The 10978-nt window shown below is 45.3% G+C and overlaps 1 protein-coding gene across 6 annotated transcripts in view; it reads left to right on the top strand.

Annotated features, from left to right (window-relative positions):
* The first annotated feature begins 10038 nt into the window (after positions 1-10038).
* Cfap206 (cilia and flagella associated protein 206) overlaps positions 10039-10978 on the top strand; it is a 42032-nt gene continuing 41092 nt past the window's right edge. For 3 of the 6 annotated variants that reach the window (XM_076564037.1, XM_076564035.1, XM_006975311.4), the window contains exon 1: positions 10039-10383. The gene's annotated coding sequence lies outside the window, so the exon portion shown is untranslated. Of the gene's footprint in view, positions 10577-10978 lie in introns of all 6 variants that reach the window. The other 3 variants (XM_006975312.4, XM_015994211.3, XM_076564036.1) reach the window with 3 other exon arrangements.

The following is a 10978-nucleotide window of genomic DNA, read 5'->3' as shown; positions in this document are numbered from 1 at the left end:
TACAATGTTCTGCCTGTGTGTATGCCTGCACACCAGAAGAGGGCACCAGATCTCATTATAGATGGTTGTGAGCCACCATGTGGTTTCTGGTTTCTGGGACTTGAACTCAGGACCTCTGGAAGAGCAACCAGTGTTCTTAACCTCTGAGCCATCTCTTCAGCCCCTTTTTTGTCGTTTTCAAAGTAATGAATTTCGTATGGCATTTTCAAACATTCACAGGTCGCGTTGATCTTTGCTCTCTTCTCTCCCTCTGCTTTTCTGTGCTGTAAACATTTTCATGGAAAACCAAAACATTCAAAAGCATATTCCAAGGCACTGTGAGCACCACCTCTAACTGTAGAGAGAGGACAAACTAATTAGGAAGGGAAATGGTGCTTAGAGGAAGTCGAAACCTACTACTGTACCTGGCTTGATTCATTTCTACATCAGACATGTAACCACAGTCACATTTGTTGCAGCTGAAAATAAGTAAAGAAGCATGTTCTTAGATGGTTTGCGCTGTGGAGTGTAACCTGCAGGAGAGAGATTACTGTCTGGTTAACAAAAACATCAGTTTTCATCAAATATGTTAAGATGAATTTTAAATTCTAGGCCTTGCATATAAAGAATTCAGAGAGAATTCCCAAGAAAAGTATCTACAGATATTAGGGATCAAAAGTGCTCTGTGCCGGACACGTGTCCCGTGATGTTCTGGATGCTGATGTCAGCAATCACTAAATTAAAGTGAAAGAACACCTGAGCCTATAGGACGTTTCTAAAACCCTATTCACTAAAAACTAACTTTTTTTAAATTTAAGTTTTTAAATGTATTTAGGGGGTTGGGGATTTAGCTCAGTGGTAGAGCACTTGCCTAGCAAGCGCAAGGCCCTGGGTTTGGTCCTCAGCTCAAAAAAAAAAAAAAAAAAAAAAAGACAAAAAAAAAAGGAAAGAAAAAATATATTTAGAATTTTATACATGAGTACTGCATTTACTGTTTCTACTCCTTAGGCTCCCCTTCAACTCCTGTGTCCTCCCACTCACTCTCAAGTTCATGACCTCTTCTATAATTATTGTTTTGTACACACACACACACACACACACACACACACCACACTGTACCCATTTAGAGTTGCTCAGATGTCATATGTTTAGGGCTGACCATTTTGGATCAGATGACCTATGGGGCTCATCTCTCTATGAGCCCCATCTAACTGCCTGTAGCTCTTCCCCTAGGGATGGGACCTTATGAAGTTACCCTCTATCCATGTTGACATGTCAGTTGGTGTGGTCTTTGCAGGTCTTAGGCAGGCAGCCACATTGTTGAGAGTTCATGGGAGCACCCTTCACGCCCTGTTCAGAGAAAACACAGAAGTTCTCCTGGTCCTCATCAACCAGGATCAATGGAGCCAAGTTACCACTGACTGAAACCTCTGAAGCTGTGGGCCCAAATAAATCTACCTCTTTTTACTGATTTTCTCAGGCATTTTATCACAGCGGTCAGAAAGCTGTACAAAAATAGGCTAAGGTAGGATTTAGCCTACAGACTACACAGATTACAGGGCCTTGACCTATACGACAGTATCACAAATACCTGTTTATGGAAGATTTTCTGACAAACTAGTTTTATCATGAAATAGAGATGATTGGTATGTTAAAGTGAACATATCAGGAAAAGTGTGTTCGACTGGAATAAACTGCTTCATCTATTCTCACTAATAATTACTGACACTGGGGCCTTGTGCTTCTGATGAACGATATAATCACAAGAATTAGTAGAGAACACTAGACTCTCTACATGGGCAGATTAGCTAAGGGTTCAGTAGAGGGCAGAGACCAATTGTCTCCCAAAAGTGAAGCCAGGGAAGCATCTTTTAAGTAAAGTGTGCCATCAGAGTAAGAAATAGTTCATATTAAAAAGTAAAATAGGCAGGTGGATCTATGAGTTCGAGGCCAGCCTGGTCTACAGAGCTTGTTCCAGGACAGTCAGGGCTCCACACAGCAACCCTGTCTCAAAAAACAAAACAATGAAAAAAGTAAAAACAAACACCTTCCCTGGGGATTTAGTATGAATTAGTGAACAGCTTGTTCAGATCAACTACAAACATGACCCTTGGTCTCTAACACAGGCCTTGGCAGCCATGACAAGCAAGTTTGGGGTCTGTGACAGTGATCACAGACATGTTCCTCTATACTCTGTCCCTTCATTCAGGCTCCTCGGTGACATTCCTGCCATTTAGAACCCCAAATTACATTATCTGGAAACAAAATGTATATCCCAACGCCTAGTCTGTGTTCACAGACAAACATGCATAGGCATTCAGTATTGTCAGGATGTATGGATGGCTTTTCCTGAATGTAGACATGCTGCTGGGCAATGTCCCTCATCTTCATACTCCAACCAAAAGTAGTTGGTTTGTGGCCAGCATCTACAGACACATCTCATACATAGACACTGGACTTATTATCTATCCTGTTGAGGTCTATCTTAATCCATCTGGTCTTTATTAAATTAAAATTCTTGATGAACAGAATTGTATTTATGGATATGCAGTTGTATACTTGCTGGGGGAAGAGGTATGATACCAGTGTAGGCATCCACCCATTCACTATATGTACCAATACACACAGCATGAGAGAGAGAGAGAGAGAGAGAGAGAGAGAGAGAGAGAGAGAGAGAGAGAGAGAGAGAGAGAGAAAACACAATAACACTTTCCACATGTATAAAACAAATAAGAAGAGTGTATTGAAGTCCATTATGGGAGTGCTCCTGGTTTAGCATAGCAAGTGTCTTAGTCAGGGTTAATATTGCTGTGATGAAACACCATGGCCCGAGCAACCTGGGGAGGAAAGGGTTTATCTGGCTTACACTTCCACATCACTGTTCCTCATCCAACGAAGTCAGGACAGGAATTCAAGCAGGGCAGTAACCTGGAGGCAGGAGCTGATGCAGAAGCCATGGAGGGCTACTCTTTATTGGCTTGCTCCTCATGGCTTGCTCAGTCTGCTTTCTTTTTTTAAAATTTTATAAGTAATTTAATTTTACATATCAGCCACAGATTCCCCGTCCTCCCTCCTCCCGCCGCCCCCCCTCCCCCAATCCACCGCCCCATTCCCATCTCATCCAAGGCAAGGACTCCCCTGGGGATTCAGCTCAGCCTGGTAGATTCAGTCAAGGCAAGTCCAGTCCCCTCCTCCCTTCACCAAGGCTGAGCAAAGTGTCCCAGCATAGGCCCCAGGCTCCAAAAAGCCAGCCAGGCAGTGGGACCGGGACTTGTCCTCAGTCTGCTTTCTTATAGAATGCAGGACCACCGAACCAGAGTGACCCCATCCACAATGGCCTGGGCCCTTCCCCATTCATCCATCACTAATTAAGAAAATGCCCTAGAGCCTTGCCAACAGCCAGGTGTTAATGGAGGTATTTTCTTAATTGTTACGGTGACTTAAAATGAGCCAGCAGAGCAGGGGCCTAACATTGCAGGTGGAGCATGCTTGCTCTCTACAGCTAGGAACCACTGCATCTGGGGCCTTAACAGCACAGGGGTTCCTGTCAGGGCCACAGGCGTGAAACTACTCGCCTTCTGAATCTGACATATGTTCACACTATATTCCATGGGTTCTTTTTCATTTTGTTTTAATTTCTCTTGTAATTCTTGAAAGAGGAAGAGGAGGTAATAGGCTTGTAAGGTCACAATTCCTCCTTCCCTTGATTTAGGTATGAAAATCAGATCCTGAGGTCTCCTGACCCACTGATTGATAACTGCAAGCAAGAGACAGGAAATGAAGTACTGATGGTTTTTATTGTTCATCTTAACCCTTAAAGGCAGCTGGAGTCAAACAAGCAAACAAACAAACAAACAAAAAGCACATATTGAGGAGTCCAATAAAGGAACTTAAAAAGCTGTGCGGTTTTCATGTCAGAAAATCCAACCATGTTAATTTTTCCTGCCTTTTTATAATAGTGCTCGTGTAAGTAACCTCTAAAGTGGAATCTTGGAAGGAAGAGGCTTTAAAATCCTGAGATCCTGGTGACTGGAAATAGCTTATGCACATCCTCGGAGACTCTAGAATAAAGGTAGAATAAAGCTTAGTCTTGCTTATTTCATAATTCCTCTGTCACTGTTTCCCTGAAGACACATCTCCTCATTTATCCAGCTTCTTTGTAAAGAAGAAAAGTTAAACTGGGAAAGAGACAGCTAACACCAGCTCTGTGATACTCACAGTTTCAGACTTGGTACATGGCATTTATTATTAGGTCATCATCATGGCTCTGTTTAAAAAAAAAATTAGGCTAATTGCTCTGCAGCAGATTGCTAATAATGGAGAACAATGGAGAAACAGTGTTCTCCATTGGTTGTAGTTCCATCTTATCTAGGTCATTATCCCTCATTATTCCTGGACAATATTTGATAACCATTCCTTTGTATATAGTCTTGTATTAGGTTAGAACCTTCTTATTTAGACAAAAAGGGGGAGATGCAGTGGGTAGCCATTCCAGCTTTGATCTGGAAGCTCCAACCCCCATTGAGGCTTCAGCAACTGTCACGCCTACAAGGCGGGGGCCAAGGGAGGCGCCAAGAGACCCGAGATCTGGATGAGCAAGCATGCTCTCGGTTCCTGGACCTTAGACGGTGGAAGTGGACCGAGCAGAGCTCCAGAGAACACTGCTGGACTGCAATACACCTTCCCCAGACCCGAGATCTACCTATCCCTTCATTTGTAAGTTACCCACTAAATAAATCTTCCTTTTAACTACGTGGAGTGGCCTTAATAATTTCACCAATAGTATATTTTTAAACTTTTAACAATTTTTGTTAAACTACGACTCAATTTTAGTGGTTGGCAGTCAAAAGGCATCATTAAATGTAGAGACATTCTTTAACGTTGCATCTTTACTTTTAATTATAAAATGTGACATATAAAAAATGTAATTGTTTATTCCACAGCACATGCACTGTGGAGAAAATAATTATAAAGTGAGCACCGACAAAACCACTGAAAGGTTTCCGTGCCCCAATATTAAGTCTCTCTGCCAATGCAGTAAGCCAAATCAATAAAAGACCAGGTTTGTGGGGCAAAACGTTCCCAGGTGACCTTTTCCAGCTCTCTGAGATGGGGAGAGGGGGGGGGAGAACCACATGGCCAGCCTGGAAGAGTCAGTTTAAATACCCTGCAGGCAGAGTCTTGAACAGCTCTAGGGGAGGAGCCATGGCTTGGCGGGCTTTCTGAGAGGGGCGGGGTTTGGAATAAGGGGTAGTGGGACCGAAGCAGAGCTTCCAACTGAACAACCACTATCAAGGATTTCAGGGCACTCTAGGGGAACAGAACTGATAGATGTTATAAAGGGAACCAGCAATGGCCATCTCTACAGCAGAGAGGTTCAGAACCCTGGAGTTCCACGAGTCCAGATGTCTCAGCGGTTTCAATCTGGTGCTGAAGGCCTGGGGGAGTCCTGGAGAGCTGCTGGTCTCCACTCATGTTAGAAAGCTACACAAGCTGGGCTCTGGCAGCGGCAGGAGTAGATGCACTTATCAGCAAGGAGTGGAGGAGGGCAGGCACTGCCTTTTTCTCAAGCCTTTTTAAAGCTGGATTGCTGCTGGAAGATACTGCTCATTCTAAGGGTTTGCCCATTCAGTTAATCTTCCAGGAATTACTCTCACAGACCTGCCTCGCCCCACCCCCTGGGTGGTGCATCCTAGTCCAGAGTAAGGCTTAGTGCTGTGCAGAAGGTCCCCTGCAGAGGACTCTGCCTGTGCACAGGTTTCTAGCGTGCTCAACACTGCACAGTTGCCCACAGTCTGGCCGCATCCTGGGGAACTTACTTAAGTCTGTGGTGTAGTGCCACTGCTGGGAGTTTTCCAGGACCGGGATTCATGTAGGCTTGCAGGCTGCTCAAGCAAGCTTGAGCACCTCTCCCCTCCCCGAGCGTGGTGTGTGTGTGTGTGTGTGTGTGTGTGTGTGTGTGTGTGTGTGTGTGTGTGTGTGTTCATCTGTGTGAGGGTGTGCATGCCTACACATGCACAGAAGCCAGAAGTGGGCATGGAATATCATCATCTCTACCTTGTTTCTTTAAGACAGGGTCTCTGGGCCGGGCGGTGGTGGCGCACGCCTTTAATCCCAGCACTCGGGAGGCAGAGCCAGGCGGATCTTTGTGAGTTCGAGGCCAGCCTGGGCTACCAAGTGAGTTCCAGGAAAGGCGCAAAGCTACACAGAGAAACCCTGTCTCGAAAAACCAAAAAAAAAAAAAAAAAAAAAAAAAAAAAAAAAAAAAAAAAAAAAAAAAAAAAGACAGGGTCTCTGACTTGCTTGCACCCAGCAAGCCCCAATTATTTTCCTGTCTCCACATCCGCACGTGGGACCCCATTAGCTCATTATGTGGGTGCCACGATCCAAACTCGGGTCCTCATGCTTGAGATGAAGCTCTTTTAACTGCTGAGCTATCTCTCCAGCCCTAAGCAGGGTCATTATGAAACAGCATCTTGCAACTGCCCTGTCAAATGTAGAACCCAGAGCATCTAGCACCAAGAAGAGAGGGTTTTCCCACTGTTTCCTTCTGTGATACTGTTGTTACACTGGGTGCCTCCTCTTTATCTGCTCTTGAAAATGTCTGTTACTGAAAGCATGGCGCCAGTTTTCTAAGCGTCTCTGGTTCCCAGAGTCTGCTGTTGGCTTTCTGTCTCACTGAATGTGGGGAGCTCCCCAAACTAAACCACCCTCTTTAAGACCTTGTCTCCTTCTTTGTAAAGTTCCTTATTCCGCTTTGCAATGTAACCCAAACATAGTCAGCATCACCGGCCTCTCCAGCTGTCTCTGGCTTGCTTCTGGGATACTCTGGCACACCTCTCCAGCTCTCCCTGGCACACCTCTCCAGCTTTCCCTGGCACACCTCTCCAGCTTTCCCTGGCACACCTCTCCACCTTTCCCTGGCACACCCCTCCAGCTTTCCCTGGCACACCTCTCCAGCTTTCCCTGGCACACCTCTCCAGCTTTCCCTGGCACACCTCTCCAGCTTTCCCTGGCTTGCTTCTGGGATACTCTGGCACACCCATTTTCCTCGGTCCTTTAGCTGGTGATAAAAATTTCCAACAGAATAGCATTGACTCAAAATTTGTCAGTCCTACTTATTTTCTTTTAAGTTAAATCCATCACTGTATATAGATTTCTAACCTGGTCTTCTGAAACAAGCAAAGCCCAGACTCTTTTCTAGCAAAAAGAATAGTTTTATTGCCTTCATTTTTTTCCAAAACATATACAATTCCTTCTCATTTTTCCTGACAAGATTTTTTTTACTATTCTCTTAATGTATTCTAGCTTCTTTGCGCTTCTTTTTAAATTGATGCCATATTAGAACAAGGAAAAATTAGTTTCACAAATACTAGAAGTCCAATCTGTCATAACGGTGATGATAATAGCACCCAAGTCCATATTTTATTTATAGACACCATACCAAGTGCTACGAGCATTATCATACTTTTCACGACAGTAGTAGATGCTTATTTGTGGTGGGATTTTATTATAAAGCCCAGGCTGGCATTGAATCCTGATGATGGGATCACAGCTGTGGGCCAGTATGCCTAGCTTACTATCTGTAGTATAAATGAAAATTTAGATCATTTAAAGGTTACCAATAAACTACGACTGTAAGACTCTACTAAACCATCCCCAAGTCCAGCGGCTTAAACTAACACTCATCACACATGTTCAGCTTGGCTGGGGTTGGCTGACCTCAGCTGGACCCAGCTAGGCTTTTCTATCTCAAAAGAAATGTAGGGACAGAGATTCAGCTTTGTGACAGAGCACTTAACTTATTATCTGTGGAGTCCTTGGTTTGATCCCTATCATTGAAGGAAGGAAGAAGAAAGAAAGAAAGAAAAAAGCAAGCAAGCTAGAAAGATTTCAAACCCTAAGACACCACCACCACCACCAGCAGCAGCAGCAAAATGCATTTGCTACACAATCTTGAGGGTCCCCAGAACCCATCTAAAGAGGCAGTGGTGTGGTGGTTTGCCTGTAAACTCATCCCATAGGAGGTAGAGAAGAATCCTGCTGCCAACTAAGTACCAAACTAACTGAAAGCAGGAGCTATTGGTTTAGTAGATAAGGTGGGCAGCAAGTAAGGAAGAAACCCAATGTCACTCCTGGAACTCCACACGCATGCATTGCACATGTGCCAGCCATGTGCCCACAGGTACGTGAGCATGCATATACACACATGCACATAACACACACACATATGCAAATAAAACTCTGGCTAGCTGTGATGGTACACACCTTTATGCCAGCATTTGAGAGGCTGAGGCAGAGGATGGTAAAATGGAGACCATCCTGCAAAACAGCAAGATCCTGTCTGAAAAAGGAGAGAAATAAACTCAGCACTATTAAACAGAACTTTGTCGGTTAAGTTCTACTTTTTATCTTTGTTTAGGCCTGGCTTTTGTCCCTTCGAAATAATGTTCATGTCCTGGTTGGTTTTTATTGTCAGCTTGACACATCCTATAGTCACCTGGGAAGAGAGCCCTTCAGCCGAGGGATTGGTCAGATCCGACTGGCCTGAGGCCATACCTGTAAGAGATTGTCTTGATTGATGACTGATATGGAAGGGCAGAGCCCATTGTGGGTGGCACCATCCCTATGCAGGTGGGCTTGGGCTGTATACGAAAGCTAGCTATGGGGCTGGAGAGAAGGCTCAGCTATTAAGAGCACTTGGTGTGAAGCCATGAAGACAATAAATAGTTCAGGTCAGAGCATCCACATCAAGTGGCTTACAAATAAGTGCCTGTAATTCCATCTCCAAAGGATCTGACGGCCTCTCTGGCCTCCACGGGAACCCCTACCAGACACATGCACACACATCAAATAAATACATAAATAAAAATTTAAAACAATTTTAAAAAGAAAGCTAGCTAAACATAAGCTAGTAAGAAAGCCAGTAAGCCGTGTTCCTCCATGGCTCCTGGTCCAGGTTCCTGCCTTTCCTTCCCTCACCTGTAAGTGAAAGCTATCTAAACTCGATCTTCCCAAGCTGCTTTTGGTCATGGTGTGCATCATAGCAACGAAGTAACGAGAATAGTTGGCTAAGATATCTCAGGCAGGAAATGTGGTAGGAGAGAAGTGACTCCTGCGGGCTGTGACCTTCACGGGTGTGTTGTTTCATGTGCGTCTCAAAAATAACTAGATGCAATAAAAAATAAAAAAAAACCACTGCTCCTTATGTTCACCCAACAAACAGTATTATTTTTTATTTTATGTGCATGGGTGTGCCAGGCAGTATGTCTCTGGACCTCCCACGAGCCTGGTACCTGCCGAAGCCACAAGAGGGAGTTGGCTCCCCTGGCACTAGAGTGCAGACAGTTATGAGCTGCCTTGTGGGTGCTGGGAATCAAAGCCAGTCCTCTGGAAATGCAGCCAGTGCTCATAACCTCTGAGTCCTATTTCCAACCCTGCAACAAACATTTTTAAGAATCAAAACCGCCATCATTGACCAGGCATGGTGGCACATGATCAGCGCTTGGGGGGCTGAGGCAGGTAGATCTCTGTGAATTCTAGACCAGCCTGGTCTACATGTTCAGTTCCAGGCAATCCAAGAGTGCTACCTTCTCTAAAAAAAAAAAAAAAAAAAAAAAAAAAATCCCAATTCCAAACAGAGGTTTCCTTACTTGCATCTTCTGGGTGGTGGGGGAAGAGTCTCACTATACATTGTAGGGTGTCTTAAAACTGCATTTTCCTATCTCAGAATCCCAAGGGCTGGGACTATGTGGGCCTGCATCGCCACAACTGGTTTCAACACACTTCCCGAATGAAAAGTTTTATTTTGGCATTTTGGAGCACCAGCATACGGTCTTCCTTTGAGCAAAAGAAATGAAAGCATTCCTTTGAAAAAACTATGAACATTGATAATTCCAAGTACCCCAGGCTTTCTCATTCTCGTCAACGGACACGTTTTTCCATGTTTCCATGCTAGCAAGTTAACACGTACAGTACGTCGGTACGGCGAACATTTGTTTCAGAACTCGTGTTTCATTGTCTTAATAGTGAGGTGTAGCGAAAACACCTTCCTTCCCCGGACTTGAGTTCTTTTGTTCTGCCTCTTGGGAGACTGAGAAGAAACCCCACACCTTTCTTCTCAAGGCTCCACACAAGGAGCCCCACCCCAGCGGCTCCTCCGTGCTCTCCGCTCGCCCCGCCCTCTGGCCCCACCCACAAGGCCTGGCCCCGCCCCCAAGTTTTGGCGTCGCGTTCGGTCTCCACGGTTACGCGTCCGCTGCTAGGGCTCTGGGGCTGGCCAGGAAGGCCGCGGCTGGGTGGTGTTCCGGCAGGGGCCAGAGCCCCGGGAACTCCTGACCCCTAAACGGCGGGTGTACCCGGAGAGGAGACGGACGTCCGACTGCTACGAAGCTGGTGCTGGTGGTTGGTAACTGACAGGGGTGGGTGGTCGGCCTCCAGCTCTGCGCAAGCGCGCAGGACGGAGCGGCTCGCTCTGGCTGTGTGGCCCACCGGTCTCAGACTCGTCCCCCAGACACTCGCTCTGGCGCGTTGCTTGGGTACTTGTGCCAAGCCGCGAACTTTTCTAACCACAGTATACTCAGAAGTTCAGTAGAAGGTGATAACAACACCCATCTTTTTCGGTTGAGCAAACTGGCCTCCAAAGAGATGAGGAGCTTGTCTCTCGGGTAGATGTGGTTGGATGTGACGGACTCCAGGCCCGCTGGTTTCCCGTACAAAACGCCTAAGGCTTCTTTACCGCTCCGAGCGCTCCTGCCTTTGTTTCCTTTTACCTGAACGTTCCCCGCGTTAACGGAAAATCAGGAGCCCTGACTTACAATTACCGCTTTCCTAGTTTATAATAGATGAAATTATAGCCAGTTCTTTTTTTTTTTTTACGAGGTTCATAACTCTCACGTTTTCATTGTTTGCTTTTAATGTTTTTGTTCGAGTCCATATCCCAAGGATGGAATAGTCCGAGAAAAAAAATTCTTAGTTATGAAATTATACTACAGTTGTG

Source organism: Peromyscus maniculatus, chromosome 2 (assembly GCF_049852395.1).
Source record: "Peromyscus maniculatus bairdii isolate BWxNUB_F1_BW_parent chromosome 2, HU_Pman_BW_mat_3.1, whole genome shotgun sequence".
NCBI classification, from domain to species: domain Eukaryota; kingdom Metazoa; phylum Chordata; class Mammalia; order Rodentia; family Cricetidae; genus Peromyscus; species Peromyscus maniculatus.
The sequence above is the reverse complement of the archived record's forward strand: the minus strand, read 5'-3'. Positions and strand labels throughout refer to the sequence as shown.